The 18,299-nt window shown below is 50.4% G+C and overlaps 2 long non-coding RNA genes across 3 annotated transcripts in view; one reads left to right on the top strand and one right to left on the bottom strand.

Annotated features, from left to right (window-relative positions):
- Positions 1 to 18,299, bottom strand: part of LOC111760642 (uncharacterized) — a 149,086-nt gene that overhangs the window by 27,614 nt on the left and 103,173 nt on the right. The gene's annotated exons all lie outside the window — the stretch shown is intronic.
- LOC111760644 (uncharacterized) lies at positions 912 to 9,099 on the top strand. Its single transcript, XR_009180823.1, has 3 exons — positions 912 to 1,001; positions 8,528 to 8,607; positions 8,893 to 9,099. It is a non-coding gene; the product is annotated as an uncharacterized lncRNA (long non-coding RNA).

Here is an 18,299-nt window from a genome sequence, read left to right as displayed (position 1 = left end):
CTCAGACTTCTTCCCTGAAGGAGCCAGGCCTTTCTGTAAAATGAACCACCTGTCAGTTTGCCCTGGCTGTCCCCCAGGCACCCCACATTCACGGGAGACCGCCACCCCAAAATCCACCTCCGCAGCAGGCCCTCTCCTGCCACCAGCTCCTGCCTCCTGCCTGATCTACCTGGCACCCGAGCACCCAGGTGCGGTCTGGACTCACCACAGACCGCGGGTGAGAGTGGTGCGAGAACGGGGGTGGGGGGCGGCGGCCTCAACTCCCCTCCCCGTGAGGATTAACTGGTCACAAAGTCTTGCTATTTCTACGTCGTAAAGCTCTCTCCAATTCGTTCCCCCTTTATATTCCCAAGCTGCCTCCCTTGCTGGAGGTGTCAGGGCTAAAATGAGATTAATGCCCAGAAAAGTGTTTTGCAGAGAAGAGCCCGCCAGAAGAGAAGAAAGTCCAAATCTCCCTGGAATCCTCCCTGTGCGCACAGCCCCATCTTGCCTGTCCTGCGCGCTCGGCTGTCTTTGTCCTCCTGACCACGTGGCGCTCTCTGCGGCTGCTTCCAGGGGGCCCTGGCTCAGCTCGGGCCTAAACGCCAGCTTGGTTAGGGGTCCTTCTACTGTGGTTTCTCCTCAGGAGTCAGGCCCCCTCCCAGGAAGGCTTCACACCCCCAAGGGAAAGCAGCCGTTACCCATCTTTTGTAGCTTCCACAGATTCCCATACAACACTAGGCATGCAGTAAGTGCTTAACAAATGCTCAGCGAGCCAGAACTCAAGTCCCATCTCGCCTCCCCCAGGCTCCTGTGCTTCTCTTCCTTAGTCTCCGGAATTTGTTTATTTCGGGAAGAGCCTGGCTTCGCCTATGGGTTGGATGTTTTCAAGGGGTCCCCAGTTCTCTGAGGTGCACTGGTGGGCCGGGGTGCAGGTGCCAGCCAGTGAATCACCGCGTCTCCCGCGCCCCCCTCTGCGGAGTCCACTGAAGGAGGCGCTTCCTTCTGCACACCCGCACCAGGTCAGCCCTGGCCCGGGCACCCGGCCAATCCATCCCCTCAGCCTCTTTTTTTTTTTAAAGATTTATTTATTTTTTATTTATTTCTCTCCCCTTCCTTCCCCGCTGTTGTCTGCTCCCTGTGTCCATTCACTGTCTGTTCTTCTGTGTCTGCTTGCATTCTTGTCAGTGTCACTGGGAATCTGTGTTTCTTTTTGTTGCATCATCTTGCTGTGTCAGCTCTCTGTGTGTGCGGCGCCATTCCTGGGCAGGCTGCATTTCTTTCGCGCTGGGTGGCTCTCCTTGTGGGGTGCACTCCTTGTGCGTGTGGCTCCCCTATGCGAGGACACCCCTGCGTGGCAGGGCACTCCTTGCGCGCATCAGCACTGCACATGGGCCAGCTCCACATGGGCCAGGAGGCCTGGGGCTTGAACCCTGGACCTCCCATGTGGTAGGCGGACGCCCTATCCGTTGAGCCAAACCTGCTTCCCACCTCAGCCTCTTAACGGGGCTCCTGGCCCTTGGCTGCTTTACTCTGCCCCAGTCACCCTCAGACTGACTTTATCGTGCTGCGCCTCTGCCCAAACCCACCCCCAAGCCCGGGCTGCCCAGCATTCGCAGGCCACAGCGCCGAGGCCAGCTTTTCCAGGACCGTGAACTCAGGTCCCCGACTGTGAAAGCCCCCGACTCCCTGTGCCGGCGGTGACCACGGGCCGCCCTTACAGCCTGGACGGCTGCGGGCAAGCTTTCCCCGTGAGCCTGCGCGCCCCGGGTGTCGCCAGGCGTCTGTGAGGGTCGCTCCAGCGGCGGCCTGCTCCACAGGGGACAGGCTGACCCAGAGCGCCCCTCACAGCCCGGGGGTGGGCGTGGAAAGTCGCCACCTTCACGAGCAGACACCCACGCGGGACCCGGCTGAGAGCAAGGGGGGCCGAGAAAGGCCAGAGAGGGTACCCAAGGACTGGGGCTGCCCACGGAGGGGTCCTGGGCTCTGGGGCAGGCACGGACCGCGAGGCCCCGAGGCCGGTGGGCGCCGGCGCCCCGCACGTGGCCCCGGCCTCCCAGGCAGCTCGGCCTCCCGCGGAGCGCACCGTCGGCCCGGTGGTCCCTGGGAATCGCGCCTGGCCCGGTGCAGCCTGTCGGCCTGTGCACAGGGGTAAGGCGAGGCCGCTGGGGGGCAAGGGGCCACTCCATCCCCAAAGGAATAGCGATAACGAGCAAATAAAGGCAACCAAGGTTCTGAGCCTGGAAGCCCGAGGGAAGTGCGCCCCAGCGAGGCCCCCCGGCGGGCCCTCCGCTTGTGCCTGGCGCATCCCCTGCGCCCTCGTGCGGAGTGCGCCAGGACAGAACTGCGTCACTGCGCCACGTGCCGCGACAGCCTGGCAGTTCCTCAGAACGTTGGCAGTGACGTCACCCCATGACACAGCAACCCCACTCCTGGGACTGAAAACCGGAGCTCACCCCCAACGTTCACAGCAGTGTTATTCACAATAGCCGAAAGGATACACAATCACAATACGTGGTGGACACACAACAGAGTATTATTCAGGGGTGAAAAGGAAGTTTGGATATGCACTACAACATGAATGAACCTTCTGTGGTGAGTGAAACAAGCCGGACACACAAGGGCGAAGACTGTATGATTCCACGCGATCGAAATACCTAGGATGGACAAAGTTACAGGAACAGAAGGCAGGCTGTGGGTTACCAGGCCTGGGGCCAGAGGAGAACGGAGAGTTTTTACTTGCTGGGTGTGGAGTGTCTGCTCTGCGGTGATGAGAAGGTTTTTAATGGATGGCAGAGATGGCAGCACAACGCTGTAAATGCAAGGAATGCCGCTGCATTGTACCCGGACAAACATGATTAAAAGGGTAAAATTTTCAAGCTACATATATATTACCCTGATATATATTTTTAAAGAAACCACATATTATTGAAGACAACACTGTCCTCCTCTGATTCCATTTTCTGCCCAGCCACCCTGACCCCTGGCTATCACGATTTCTGCGCTCGCTGGGAGAGCTCTTCCACTCTTGCGTCTCCCTGGGATCGCCTTTAGGAAGTCTCTGCACACCAGGGTCCCGTTGCATGCCGCGCACGAGCCCATCAGACCGCAGCCACCTCTGGGGCTGCACGTGTGGGTTTACAGTCTCGAGGGCAGGGTCTCCACCCTCAGATCTGCTCTCCTTGGGCCTCGCACAGGGTCTTAGGAGCTTCAGGAAGCAGGCACTGGATTCATCCGATGGTCCTGAAGGTGCCACAAATCGGCCTCTCTAGGCCAGACTTCTCTACTGAGCTCCGACATCCAAGTTTCTCCTGGATGTCTCTAGCTGGGCCGAACAGAGACAATCTCAATTTGGTCAGTCCTGGATTTTCTCTACCCTCTCCCTTATGCCAGTCCATGTCCCCATCACCCAACCAGACTCAGAGTCACCCTGGCATCCTCTTTGCTGCTCACCGCCTGCATCTCCCAGGTCACCGCCTCGTCCAGGCCCTTTCACCCCATCTCTCTGGTGTGTCACTTCGCACTTGGCCCTGCGGCTTCTCACTCAGGCCCTCGACAGCCCTCCTCTAGACTGACACAGAAGTCCTCCAGCTGGACGCCTTGCTCCACTCTTGTTCTTCTCAAAAGGTCCTTCACCCTACTGCTAAAGTTATCTTCCGGGGCTACAACTCTGACCATGTTATTCGCCTACTCAAATAAAGACGGCTGGATTCCCTGCCTGTGGACATTAGGGCATACGGGACCCGCTATGCCAGGACTCCTACTTTGCCGTCCCCACCTCTTACCTCTCCCAGTCTCCACAAGACCCAGTCACATAGAGCACCACCAGCACATGCCAGCGTTTCCCTAAATAGGCACGTGGTTTACGTCTTCCTTGCCTTTGGTCATAAGCGGAATTTCTCTTGTCCATCCCAGCCCTCCACATTCTTGAGAAATATTCGTTCTTCAAGATCTAGCTCAAGTGTCTCCTCAGCGAAGTCCTTGGTGACCCACTAATGCAAAGTTGGTCATTTCTTTTTTCAGTGAAGCTCTTGTTCTTAATACCTACCCATCATTGCACTTTACAAACGCTCAGGCAATGATTTGCTTCCTTGACCCTCTTGCTTACTGTAAAGCCTGAGGGCAGAACTTGGACCTTATCTTCCTGCCTTGCACAGGGCAGCGCCCTAATGTGTGGGTGAAACCCAACAGCAGAAAGAGCCCATTGGCCCGGCACTGCTCCTGCTTCTGACACTTGCCAGCGCCTTCCCCTCTCTAAGCTTCTCTTTCCTCATCTGTAAAAGGGGAAATAACAGTAGTAGGAGTTTTGTAAGGATCAGATGACATAATATATGTACACAGCCCAGGACCTGGGGTTTGTAACTATGTGTGTTAGCCACTGAGAGCATCCTGCAGCGTCGAGCGCCATTTTGTTTGGACTCAGTGTGACCTTCCTGACCAATGGTTTCCACTGACGTCCTCTTCGGAATCAGTGCAGCAGTCAGAGAAGTCATTGAAACATTTACCTTCTGCTCCACAGCTGGATGTCTAGCTCCTCACTACTTTTAGACTGTGGAGAAACTGAGCTGTGTCTTCCACTTTGTGGTAGGCAGAATTCTGAGATGACCCCAAATGGCCGCCATCTTTGTATAATTCCTCCCCCGTTGTGGGAATCTGGCATACCTGTTCCCTAGTTGTTGCACTTGTCCCCAGTTATTGCAAACATTGCCGTGCTGATGAGGAACAGCTGCTTTGGAGTTCCTAATAGATATGATGCGGACACTAGGGTGGAGGCTCTCAGTTCCAGAAGCTGCGAGCCCCCTGCTTCCATCCTTGGTTCCTCTCTCATGTTTCTCTTTGTCTGTTAATTCTCTTAAGTTCTGCATCGCCTTCCCTTCCAGCAAACCTATTGCTGAGCTGGTTCTCAGCACTCCCCTTTGAGTGGGGGTGGAATCTGGGACGACGAGGTGGTGTCACCCCAGATGAGGTTCTGTTCCATGACAAGTGGACCTGAAGGAGAGCGTTTACCCAGGGGGGCCCGGCCCACCCACACGGGCCCTTCCACAGCAGAGGGCTCTGTGGCTGGGGGCAGAGGAGGAAATCCGAGTCTGAGCACCAGGAGATGTGAGGCGCCTGCAGGCCTGCAGATGGGGAGGAGCTGTGAGGACCAGGCAACAGGAGAGGAGTTTTAAGTCACTGTTTGCATTAATTTTTTGTTATGCAGCAATAGAAAACTAATATGTACTTCTTTTTTAGTACCTTCATTAACTGAGCAAAACACGATTTACACATCACATTCAAGGACTATTCACTGGTTATGCATTAACGATTGAAATGATACATTAATAACGGAAGTAAATTTTTCGTATCACCAGTAAAATCATAATGTCAACAGGATTTTTCTATCCTAAAAAAAAATTAACAAAGATTTTAGTTTGAACAATATCTGCCGTGCTCATTGTATATTTATTAAATTGCTCAAAATACATTATTCCAGAAGCGATGTACTTATAAAACACGAAAGGAATTATTTAAAGCAGGAATACAACAAGGCATACATTTCCTATACCGTGGGGCTATTTTAGTTTCAGGACACCAAGAACCAGCCAGTAAGATATTTTACAAATGAAACTTATCATCAAGAGTTTACAGGTAAATATTCTTTGCATAAATTACCATTACAAAGAAGGATGCTGTATAACATAACTATTTCCATGTCAATGCAGAAGGTCCTTAGAAACTATGCTTTGTTGGTTTGTTTCCAAAAATTTTTATTACAAAAATCTGGCAAATGCTGTGAACTACACCCCTTAGGGAGTCACAGTACATATTATCATATTAAAAATGCTAAGAAGTCAAGAAGTGAATCCACCGATTTAAATTTTTTTTTTAACACAGTATTTCCCAGATGTATTTTACCACAGGACTTTTTCTTTGAGAAATAACTTTTGACATCTTGCAGGCACACCAGTGGGAAATGACAACCTAAACAAATTCCTTATTTACCCAGACCAAGAATCAAATAAAAATAATAGCAGTGAAACAAATGTTTTAGGAATGGAATTGATTAAAGATATTCGAGAGCCAGAAAAGTATCTTCCCTCTCTCCCCATTGGCTACAGCAACTGTTCATCAAACTGTTTCCAGATTCAATAAATTGGAAAAGTGATGTTTAATAACTCTATTTTAACAAAAGACCTCTACAGAAAAATGAATGTCCCAAGGAATTTTCTGACATGGTTTCTGCAATACCATATAGTTGTTTGTGCATTACTGAAGGGAATCCTTTCCAAAGAAAAGTGGAGCAGAGGGGAATTCTGTCATCTAATCCTTTTACGATCTAACACAGAGAACAGAGACTATTGACAAGCTTTTCAAGGAAAGATGTTTTTAGTCAGTGCTAACTGCTGAATCGGTTAAGGCCCAAGGAGGACAGCAGGGGAATAGAAATAGCTTTAGATTAGGTTTCCTGTGCTTTTAAATAGTGCAGATGTTAAGAGAAATTCCATGTCTGCAACAGGAAAAGGGATTTTTTTTTTTTTTTGAGGTAGCAGGACCAGGGATTGACCCCTGGACCTCGTATGTGGGAAGCCAGCACTCAACCACTGAGCCACATCAGCGCCCCTAAATTGTTTTTTCCGCTTGTTTTTGCTTGTTGTTTGTTTCCGTTTTCCTTAGGATGCACTGGGAACCGAACCTGGGACCTCCCACGTGGGAAGCAGGCACTCCGCTGCTTAAGCCACATCCACTCCCCAAAACGAAGATTTTCTACTGAATTTGAAAGAGAGCCGAAATGAACTTCTCAGAAGGAGAAGTCACCTTAGGGCCCTAGCTAAAGTCTTGTCTAGATCAGCAGTCACTGGAACCTGCTGGAAGGCTTGGTAAAGCCCAGACTGCTGGCCCCACTCCAGGGTGCCGGAGGGGCCTGAGAATCTGCATTTCTCACAAGCTCCCCGGTAATGCTGCTGCCACTGCTGGTCCAGGCGGCCTCGTGTGAGAACTGCCGAGCTTCGTGCTCTGGTACCAATTCCCTTGAGATTCTCATTCAAAAAGTTGGAGGGAATCTTCGTGAGTGATGTCAATGGCGCCAGGCTTTGAGCTCTTTTCCAGCTCTCAGGTTCTGTGCCTTGGGATTTTAAGGGAGGCTGTGATCGCTGTTTCTGCTCCTCGAACCCTTTCTAGTTCTCTCTGTGGGCATTTCAGCACAGAAAAGCAAAAGCGGAGTGCTGGGAGAGGCAGGGTGGAGGCAGAAGCTCCACGCGGTTTGCAGCTCAGCAGCAGCACTCAGGGAAAGCTGGAGGGTGGCGCTGCGGTCTCGCTCCTCCTTGCTCCCCTCTCCAGCCAGTAACCAGGACCACGCAGGCCGAGCTGACCCGGAGTGTAATCCAAGGATGCCCAGAGAACCTCTACATCCTTCTTCCTTTTCTTGTTTCCCTTTGCATTTGTTAAGTGTCTGTGACTTTAAGACTTAATTTAGAACCGACCAGAGAGGTGTTCTGGCAGAAGAGGGGTCAAGTGCATCGTCTTGGGAGCGAACGTAGCTCAGCGGTTGGGCCCCTGCCTCCCACAAGGCAGTCCCAGGTTCAATCCCCAGTACCTCCTAAAAAAAAAAGCATGGTATTTGGGAGCCCTGTGGTGTCAAGTCTGTGCTTTATCATTTGCTTACCAAAGGACTGAGGGAGAGCAACTTAACGTTTCCTAACCTTAGTTTCCTCTTCTATAAGATAGGAAATCATGCCTTCTGCTTAGAGTTGTTCAGCATCAATGAGAAAATGAATGAAGAGCTCGGGGAACAGTGCCTCCCCAGGGCAAGGGTTAATAAATTGCACTGACCCTTCCTAATAACAAACATTTCCATGAAAGTCCTAGAACAGGTGTCAAGTAATTTTAATGTTTGAGTAGGGAGAGTTATACTACAGTATTTTTTAAAAAGATTTATTTATTTAATTTATTTATTTCTCTCCCCGCCCCTCCCGCCCGGGTTGTCTGTTCTCTGTGTCTATTTGTTGTGTCTTCTTCTTTGTCCACTTCTGTTGTTGGGTCATCTTGCTGTGTCAGCTCTCCGTGTGTGCGGCGCCATTTCTGGGCAGGCTGCACCCTCCCTCATGCTGGGCAGCTCTCCTTACAGGGCGCACTCCTTGTGTGTGGGGCTCCCCTATACGGGGACACCCCTGCGTGGCACGGCACTCCTTGCGCGCATCAGCACTGTGCATGGGCCAGCTCCACACGGGTCAAGGAGGCCCGGGGTTTGAACCGTGGACCTCCCACGTAGTAGGCGGATGCCCTAACCGCTGGGCCAAGTCCGCTTCCCTACAGTATTTTTTTAATGAAACCGGTCAAGATGTCACGTTCAACTTGGAGAACAGTTCCTGCCATCTTCACAGACTATCTTTAACAAAAAAAGCACCAAATGTTATCAAACACCAGACCACTGATTCTAAGTACACCATTATATTATGCTGTACTAAGAAAGAAAACATGCCACAAGCTAAACAGTGAGGTGATTTTCTTTCACTTACAATTTTGATTTTACATCTTTTGAAATACCACTTTTTCTTTTTTCTTTTAGGAGGTACCAAGGATTGAACCTAGGACCTTGTACATGGGAAGCAGGTGCTCAGCCAGAGTCACACCCACTCCACAATGACGGTTGGTTTTTTCATTTATTTGGTTTTAGAAGGTACTGGGGAATGAACCCGAGATCTTGTACGTGGGAAGCAGGTGCTCAACCACTTGAGCTCTTACTGCTCCCATGAAATACCTTTTAAAGATAGATTTTTAGAATATTTTACTGCTCTTCTGCATCCCTAAAAAGGAAAACAGACAAAATAAATTGATTTACAGTTTTCCCAAATTACCTTCACATTTTTCAAGACCCAGCCTTCAAAATCACGTTTTTTGACTCAGAATCCATGTCCGTGTTTTTTCACTCAGTGTCATCACTTGGCCATCCAGGACATCAGTGATGTGGCATTTCTTGAAAGAATAAAAGGTACTGTTTTCGTTTCTCAGGCTGCTTAAAGCAAATACCATGAAATGGGTTGGCTTAAACAATGGGAATGTATCAGCTTACAGTTTGAGGTCGAGAAAATGTCCAAATCAAGGCACCATCAAGGCAAAGCTTTCTCCCAAAGAACGGCTGCCGGCGATCCTGGGCTCCCCTGCCACGTGGCGAGCGCACAGGCCACACGGCTGCGCCTGCTGCTCTCTCCCTACTCTTTCAGCTTCTTGCTTCTGTGGCTTTATCCCCTTTCTCTGTATTCATTTCCGTTTACAAATCTTTCTCTGCCTTGGACTGGATTTCATCTCCTTACAAGGGACTCTGGTAATATGATTAGACCCATCCTGAATGAAGTGGGTCTCACCTCAGCCCCAGGAGCCTCATCAAAAGGCCCCACCTGCAACGGGCTCACACCCGCCGGGCGGCCGAGAGCTCAGAAAGTGCTTTCCGGGTACACACAGCTCCAAAGCTCCACAGGCACCAAGCACTCCTGGAGCTGGGCTCTTTGGGACTGTGTTAGTCAGCCAAAGGGTGCTGCTGCAAAATACCAGAAATCGGCTGGCTTTTATAAAGGGTATTTATTTGGGGTAGGAGCTTACAGATACCAGGCCATAAAGCGTAAGTCACTTCCCTCACCAAAGTCTATTTTCACGTGCTGGGGCAAGATGGCTGCCGATGGCTGCGAGGGTTCAGGCTTCCTGGGTTCCTCTCTTTTAGGGTCTTGCTTGTCTCTGGGTTCAGGGTTCCTGTCTTCCTGGGGCTCCAGCTTAAGGCTTCAGCATCATACGCCAACATCAAAAGCCCTCAACTCTGTCCTGTGCCATGCCTTTTATCTGTGAGTCCCCACCCACCAAAGGTGAGGATTCAATGCTCTACTGGCACAAGAGGTTTACATAATTACATAAACCTATGAATCCAATATAATCTAATATGCCCAGAGGAAAAGATCAGTTTACAAACATAGTCCAACATTTCTTTTTGGAATTCAACAATAATATCACATGGCTACAGGGGGACTCTTTTGATTCCTGCTTCAAGAATATTGCCAAGCGTATCTGATTTCTCATTGGCTCCACCCCTGTACCCAATTAAAAGAATGTGTCACACTTCCCTCTGGGATTTTATTCCAAGCTTCTGACTCCCATTTTGCAAATTCTGTCGCTGGTGCTTTGGGTGCCCGTGGACTTGCAGGCAAGGACAACTGTGGCCTGGCTGGCAGAGTCAGTGAGACACCTGCAATCAGCAGATGCTTCCTGACTTCACAGATGCCGGAAGGAAGTTAATCAGATCCTGGATTGATCATTGCTGGAGTTCAGCAACTCTTCGTCATTAGCTGAAAGCCTGGAATTATTATTAATGGCCTTTGCTTTGTACCTGATATTTTCCATAAGCAATTTATTGAGATAAAATTCACTTATGATACAATCCACCTATTTAAATAGAGTGTGCAATTCAGGGCTTTTTAAATATATTCGCAGAGTATACTAATCAGCACATTTTAGAACACAATCAATTTTAGAACAATTTCATCATCTCCCAAAGAATCCCTGTACCCACTAGGCATCACTCCCCATCCTTCCCCCCGCAACTCCCAGTCCCTGACAACCACCAACCTGCTTTTTGTCTCTATGGATTTGCCCAACCTGGACATTTCCTATAAATGCAATCACAGCATGTGGTCCTTTCACTGCACAAAATGTTCCAGGTGCGTCCATGTTTTAATGGGTCAGGACTTCATTCCTTTTGACGGCTGAATGGTATTCCATTGTATGGACAGGCCATATCTTGTTTGGTCATTCTTCAGATGATGGACATTTGTGCTGTTTCCACTTTGGGGCTATTATGAATAACGCTATGAACATTTGTGTTCCAGTTTTTGCGTGGATGTCTCTTGGCTATATGCCTAGGAGCGGAACTGCTGAGTTGTAAGGTAACTCCACGTTTAACTCTTTGAGAAATGGTCATACTATTTCCCAAAATGGGTGCACCATTTTGCTTTCCCCCCAGCAGTGTCTGAGGGTCCCGATTTCTCCACATCCTCACCGACCATAGTTGTTATTTGCCTTTTTGATTGATGAGAGCTACCCTAGTGGGTGTGGAGTGGTGACTCACTGTGGCACTGTGCTTGCGTTGAAGCACTCTCATTGGCATTTTCTCGTTTGGTCCGTACAGCATCTATCAACGTTCCCCGTCCACGGCTAGGACTGCTCCACTGACTTGCTCGAGATAGCTCAGTCGGCGGCAGAACGAGCTCACATGCCACCCTGCCTGGCGATTCTGGGACCACTGTCCTTAGAGCACACGAGGCTATTCCGCCCCAGGACAGCAGCCCACCTGCAGGATTAGGTCAACCTGATGGTGGTTACAGGGAAGCCAGTTTGGTGCAGGAAGGCTGTCAGGGCATTGCACCGCACGACCACGCCACGCAGCATGCACTGCTGCTGGCTCCGCCGGACAGCAGCAGCCGGGGCGCAGTATCGGCCTGCAAACAGCTCAAGAAGAGGGCTCAGACCTGGGGAGAAGGCCCAGTTATTTCTTGGGGAGTCCAAAATAAATAAATAAATAAAAGGAAGGTCTAGAACACAGAACAAAGTTATTACAGAAAAAGGCTGTACCGGTCAGGCTAGTCTCCCTTGGCACAACTGTTCTTGCAGCAGAATGATTTCCTAGCGCTCCCTACTTCCCAGCAGGAATAGAAGACATTCCTCTGGGTATGTGCAGGATTCATTGCTCTTTGTGTTTATGAGCTGAGAGAACTAAAGGATTTTTTTGCTTATGCTTACATTTTCTATTCATGAACGATCTCCTTTATGTGCAGAAAAAAAAATCAATATTTTATGAACTAATCTCCTTGGAGGTTAAGTACTACAGCACCACCCTTTTCTAGTCAAAGAAAATTTGCATGTTATGAAATCCCAGCTGAGCGAAGGAAAAGGTCTTTCAATGAAGCTTCCCAAACCTCAGTGGTAAAGTCAACTTCTAATCATCAGGCCACAAAGCTGTATCATGTGGTATACCTGCTGAAACCCTTTTTGTCCTTAGGATAACAACGACGACACAAATGCGGTTACTGATAGGTCCACTCTCCGCATAGGCTGAGGGGGGTTGAAAGGACTGGTGTCTTTTTCACATTCAAGACACAGGAAAAGTTATTTTCCCCTGATCTTACAGACAGCAGCTGCTACTTGCGGCACTGGGCATGGCTTTAGTTATTTATTTATTTAGTTAGTTAGTTGCTTTTATTTGGGTGTGTATATGTGTTTTAAACTGGAGGGCAATGTATGACAAATTAAATAACCCAAGTCTAGCAGCTTTTAATTTTTATACTTTGCTTCCAAATCCTTGCCTGCACTTTACTTTCTATAGTTGCAATCAAGGTGCACACATGATTTCGGATGTGGGTTTGTCAAGCTGACCTGATCTTACGGACACTTTCTGTTTTATACGGTCTGCATAAAGACGTCAGCAGCTGGATACTGTTCTGCCATCACCTGCGAAGAGCTTCCCGACTGCTCGACAGCGCGGCCTCCTCCGGGTGACATCCTCAGGCATACAGTCTTTGGCTCCTTTTTAGCCATTTCTGTAGGACCCAGTTGTGCAAAAGAAAACTGACGTTTACTGAACACCGATTCTCTGGCCCAGATCGGACGTGAAGTGGTCAGGGCTAGTCCCCCTCGGGATGCAGCAGCTTTTATTCCACTGTGCAGATGAGCAATGGAGCTGAGAGAAGTTAGCTGGAGAGGGTGATTCAGCGCACGCATCCGGATTCCGGCTCCACTGCTCAGCAGCCACGTGCTCTGGACGTGCCACTTAACTTGGGGAGCTCAGACTCTCCATCTGTGACATAGATGGACCAGGAGTCCCTACCTCCTAGGACTGTTGGGAGCTAACGGTGCCTGGCACACAGAAGACCTCAGAAGGGTTGACAGCAAGAGCTCCTCTCACGACTCCTGGCTCTGCCATTTCGGAACTTCTCCAAGGCAAATGCTGGAGAGGGGCCTGGTCCGGCTGAGGCCCCACTTCCTGTTTTGATCCCCTCCTCCACACTGCCTTCCTGGCGAGTGCTGGGCTGAAGGGCGACTTCATTCCCTGTGCTGCTTTCCCCCATGGACCCAGCTTCTCAGGTCTCATCAGCCACTCGCTTCCTTTTTTTCTTTAAAGATTTATTTTTTATTAATTTCTCTCCCCTCCCCTACCTCCCACCATTGTCTGCTCTCTGTGTCCATTTGCTATGTGTTCTTCTGTGTCCACTTGTATTCTTGTCCGCGGCATGGGTAATCTATGTCTCTTTATGTTGTGTCATCTTGCTGCGTCAGTTCTCCTTGTGGGCGGCACCACTCCCAGTCAGCCTGCACTTTCTTTCGCACTGGGTGGCTCTCCTTACAGGGCGCACTCCTTGCGTGTGGGGCTCCCCTACGTGGGGGACACCCCTGCGTGGCACGGCACTCCTTGTGCACATCAGCACTGTGCATGGGCCAGCTCCACACGGGTCAAGGAGGCCCTGGGTTTGAACCATGGACCTCCCATGTGGTAGGCGGATGCCCTATCTGCTGAGCCAAGTTCGCTTCCCAAAGCACTCACGTCTAAGCAGCGTGTTCTGCTGATGGTCTTGTTTTTTTAGATCCCACAGCCTTGCATGCACTGGTAAAGTCTGTGGAGAATGGGGTTCAGGGGCTGGCAGGTACGACAGGTATCCTGGGGAGTTCTGGCACTGGAGACCCTGGATTCCCTGGCAAGGCAGGCTGACGATGGCTGTGGAATGGGACCTGAGCCTCTATCTCTCCAGGGAGGAGGGACAGAAAGCTTGCATCCTGGTTTGTCTTTTGTGGATCCCAGAAAATTGTGCTAACCCATACCTTTGCCTGTAAATGCAGTGTAGATGGGGCCTTTTGATTAGATTCAGTTAAGGGACCTTGGATTAGATCACTTGATTAGATGACTTTAGGGCTTTTTGATTGGACTGCGTCAATGAGGCTTGACGCATATTGTGTTTCTGCCCTCTTGCTGGGTCTGAGAACACACACAGAGAAAAGAAGAGACACAGAAAAAAGAGAGCCACTGCCTTCTTTACCCTGCCATGTGTAAGAAAGGACTCCAGGTTCATCTACAGCTGCAGAAAGACAGAGAAGCCCGGAGAGGCTCAAGGAGCCAAGACCCAGGGAGAGATGCCTAATTGCCCACAGCTGAGCTTCAGGAAAAAGGAGAGAGACCAGTAGACCTGCTATCCTGCCTGGCCACGGGGCAGGACTCCAGTATCTGCTAGCAGCCAATGTTTGGTGCCTTGATTTGGACATTTTCATGGCCTTCAAACTCTAAGCTTTTATCCTAATAAATGCCCTTTATAAAAACCAATCCATTTCTGGTATTTTTGCATTGGCAGCCTTTGGTAAATTAAGACAGCTGGGAAGGAGTAGTTGGTTCAGAAACTACTAGTCCCAAGTAGTTGGATCAGAAACTCCCTGGCCTGGGCAGGCAGTGCTGGCACCCAGGACCCAGATCCATCGGCTCTTGTTTGCTGGAACTGAAGCTTCTGTTCTGAGAGAAACTTCAGGAAGAGGAAAGAGTTGACCAGACAAGAAGGAGGCACAAAGCCTAATCTTAGGTTCACCTCATCCTTCACCTAATCAAGGATAATAAGGAACCTTGCCCCTTCCATCCAGTTGGTGACAGGACCACACCTGGTATGGCAGTGTCCCTGGGTGAATGGCATTATCCCCAGGTGATATGGCAGAGCACCTGGGTGATGTCGTCGTGTACCTGGCGATTTGGCTGCTTGTCCTTTGATGCTACAGTTCTTTGGTAATACAATACCTGGGTGATGCGGCAGTGCTGTCCTGGGTGAGTGATATTCAAAGGCTCTGAGGGAAGCAGAATTAGTCCAGTGGTTAGGGCGTCCGTCTACCACATGGGAGGTCCGCGGTTCAAACCCTGGGCCTCCTTGACCCATGCGAAGCTGGCCCATGCGCAGTGCTGATGCGCGCAAGGAGTGCTGTGCCACACAGGGGTGCCCCCACATAGGGGAACCCCACGTACAAGGAGTGTGCCCCGTAAGGAGAGCCGCCCAGCGCGAAAGAAAGTGCAGCCTGCCCAGGAATGGTGCCACACACACGGAGAGCTGACACAACAAGATGACGCAACAAAAAGAAACACAGATTCCCGTGCCGCTGACAACAACAGAAGCGGACAAAGAAGATGCAGCAAATAGACACAGAGAACAGACAACTGAGGTGGGGAAGGGGAGAGAAATAAAAATAAATCTTAAAAAAAAAAAGCAACACAAAGCTAACATGAACACACGTAACAGCCACCCTGTGCTGGCTGGCGTTGTGTGCATGCACATGTGTGTGTGCACGCATGTGAATGTATACTCAGCTGGATTGTTTTTCTGAGGATAAAAGTAAAAAAAATTTACAAAACAGAAATCTAAAGTCCCTCATATTTCTGCCTTCTCGAGATAACTTATAATCATCTTTACGCTACTGTAAGATTTTTTATGCATGTCCAAAAGTCCATGTAAGGTTAAAAATGGGATTCTAGTAACTCAATTTAAAAAAATTAATCCCTTATTATTTCCATTATTTCCACGTTGTTGTTTTATTAATAAGACTGCAATCAACCACCTTTGTCCACAAGTCTTTGCACACCCATATATGTACATAGATAAACTACTAGATGATCCAAGAGAACATATATATATTTTTAAAATAAAAATGTTTAAATGTTTTTTTTTAACATTTAAAAACTGTTTAAAAATTTTAAAAAAAATTTTTATTCCCCCCACCTAAGATGGCTCCCTCATGTCTGCTTATTGTTTCTGCTCGTTGTCTGCTCGCTGTCTGCTCAGTGTGTCTACTTTTAGGTGCTAGTCTTCTCTTTTTTTTAAGGAGGCACCAGGAACCAAACCTGGGACCTCCCATGTGGGAGGCAGGTGCCCAAAGGCTTGAGCCACATCCACTTCCTGCTTGTTGTGTCTGCTCATTGCGTCAGCTCATTGCACCTAATGTCTTCTTTAGGAGGCACTGGGAACTGAACCTGGGACCTCCTATGTGGGAGGAGGGCGCCCAAACACTCAAGCCACATCCACTCCCCCATATAGTTTCTTTTTTTCTATATATATATATATATAATTTATTTCTCCCCACCCCCTCGTTTGCACTTGCTGTGTGCTGTGTCTTCAGGAGGCACTGGGAACTGAACCCAGGACCTCTGATGTGGGAGGGCAGTGCCTAGTCGCTTGAGCCACCTCCATTCCCTGCTTTGTTGAGTCTCTCATTATGTTTTTCTTCTCGTGTATCTTGTTGCATCAGCTTGTGGCATCTGCCCATCACACCAGCTCACTGTCTTCTTTAGGAGGCACCAGGAACTGAACCACAGACCTCCCTTGTGGTAGGTGGGAGCTCAGTCTCTTCCCCCGTATATTCTTTTTTTTTTTTTAAATTTTAGCCTTTAATTCTATACACTTTTTCTTTTAAAGACTTATTTCTCCCCCGTTCCCTCCATTGTCTGCTCTCTGTGTTCATTCACTGTGTGTTCTTCTGTGTCTGTGTGTATTCTCATTAGGCAGCTCCGGGAACCAATCCTGGGATGTTCCCGAGTGTGAGAGAGGTGATTACTCTCTCTTTTTGTGTCACCTCAGCTCCCTGTTCTGCTACGTCTTCTTACTTTCTGTCCTCTGTGTCTCTTGTTGCGTCGTCTCGCTGTGCCAGCTCTCCGCATTGGCTGGCACTCCTGCGTGGGGCAGCCTTCCCGTGCTGGGTGACATTCCCACGCAGGGTGGCACTCCTGCACGGGGCTGCATTCCCGCGAGGGCCGGCACTCCATGTGGGCCAGCTTGCCCTCACCAGGAGACCCTGGGCATCAAACCCTGGACTTCCTATATGATAGATGGGAGCCCAATTGGTTGAGCCACATCCGTTTCCCCCTGTATATGATGCTCATTACCACCCCAGGAGAGAGGTATTACTTCCCCCACATTTCCTGAGGCAAATGAGGCTCGGTAAGGCTTCACAACTTCGCAATTAAGCAGCTGAGCTAAGCTCCGGCTGAGTCTAAAACAAGCACGCGTTCCATGACGCCACGTGGATTCACAGTCAGGAGGGACCCGACCAAAGGGGGGCAGGAGCACAAAGGGCACCCGGGCAGGTGCACGGGGACGCCTGTGCTCCCACCGTGCAGAGCCCCCAGGACCGCGCTGTGCGTGGCACGAGTCCAGAGCGGCTTCCCGTGCCTTAGACCTAACATAGCGCGCGCGTTCCTCCGCGCTAGGGCCTTTCCATCTGCTCATAACTCCCTGCAAGAAAACATCCACCCTGCGTCGACACGCACGCCGCACGCGTTTCTACCCGTGGCCAAAAGGACAAAACTCTGCTCATACTTGCCATAGGCAGCACATTTTGTATATTATTTTAAAAGTAACGATACCGCTGTACAGAAGCCCCAGTGTGAAAAGCATCTTTAGCTGCCAAGTGGGTGGCATGTAGAAAGGCGGTCCCGTTCCACCTGCGGGGCCTGAGCCAGTTCCACCCTGCAGCCAGCCACAGCCCCGGCGCCCGCGGCTCGGCCTGGCCCGTGGGGAAGCTCAGGGCTCTCCAGCTCTTCCACCCCAGATCAAACTTCCCGAGGGGCGCGTGCGCAGCCTGGCCGGCCCGCACAGATCTCTTCCTGGAGCAGAGCTGCGAAGAGATGCCCGCCCCGCCTCCGCTCCTCCCGGCCTCCGCTCCTCCACTCCTCTGCTCCTCCGCTCATCCATTCCTCCATTTCTCCAGTTCTCCGCTCCTCCGCTCCTTCCCTTCTCCGCTCCTCCGCTCCTCCCCTCCTCTGCTCCTCCAGTTCTCTGCTTCTCTGCTCCTCCATTCCTTTCCTCCTCCGCTCTTTTCCTCCATTTCTCCAGTTCTCCGTTCCTCCACTCCTGCATTCCTCCACTTCTCCCCTCCTCTGCTCCTCCCCTCCTCAGCTCATCCGTTCCTCCATTTCTCTGCTCCTCCATTCCTCCGCTCCTCCACTCCTTCCCTCCTTCCCTCCTCCGCTCCTCCACTCCTTCCCTCCTCCGCTCCTCCACTCCTCCTCTCCTCCCCTCCTCCACTCCTCCCGGCCTCCACTCCTCTGCTCCTCCATTCCTCTCCGCCTCCGCTCATCCATTACTCCATTTCTCCAGTTCTCCGCTCCTCCACTTCTCCCCTCCTCTGCTCCTCCATTTCTCCGCTCCTCCATTCCTCCGCTCCTCCACTCTTTCCCTCCTTCGCTCCTCCACTCCTCCAATTCTCCTCTCCTCCGTTCCTCTGCTCCTCCGCTCCTCCAGTTCTTCGCTCCTCCACTCCTCCAGTTTTCCGCTCCTCCGCTC

This window comes from Dasypus novemcinctus, chromosome 15 (genome assembly GCF_030445035.2).
Source record: "Dasypus novemcinctus isolate mDasNov1 chromosome 15, mDasNov1.1.hap2, whole genome shotgun sequence".
Classification (NCBI taxonomy): Eukaryota; Metazoa; Chordata; class Mammalia; order Cingulata; family Dasypodidae; genus Dasypus; species Dasypus novemcinctus.
This window is presented reverse-complemented; position numbering and strand designations above follow the sequence as displayed.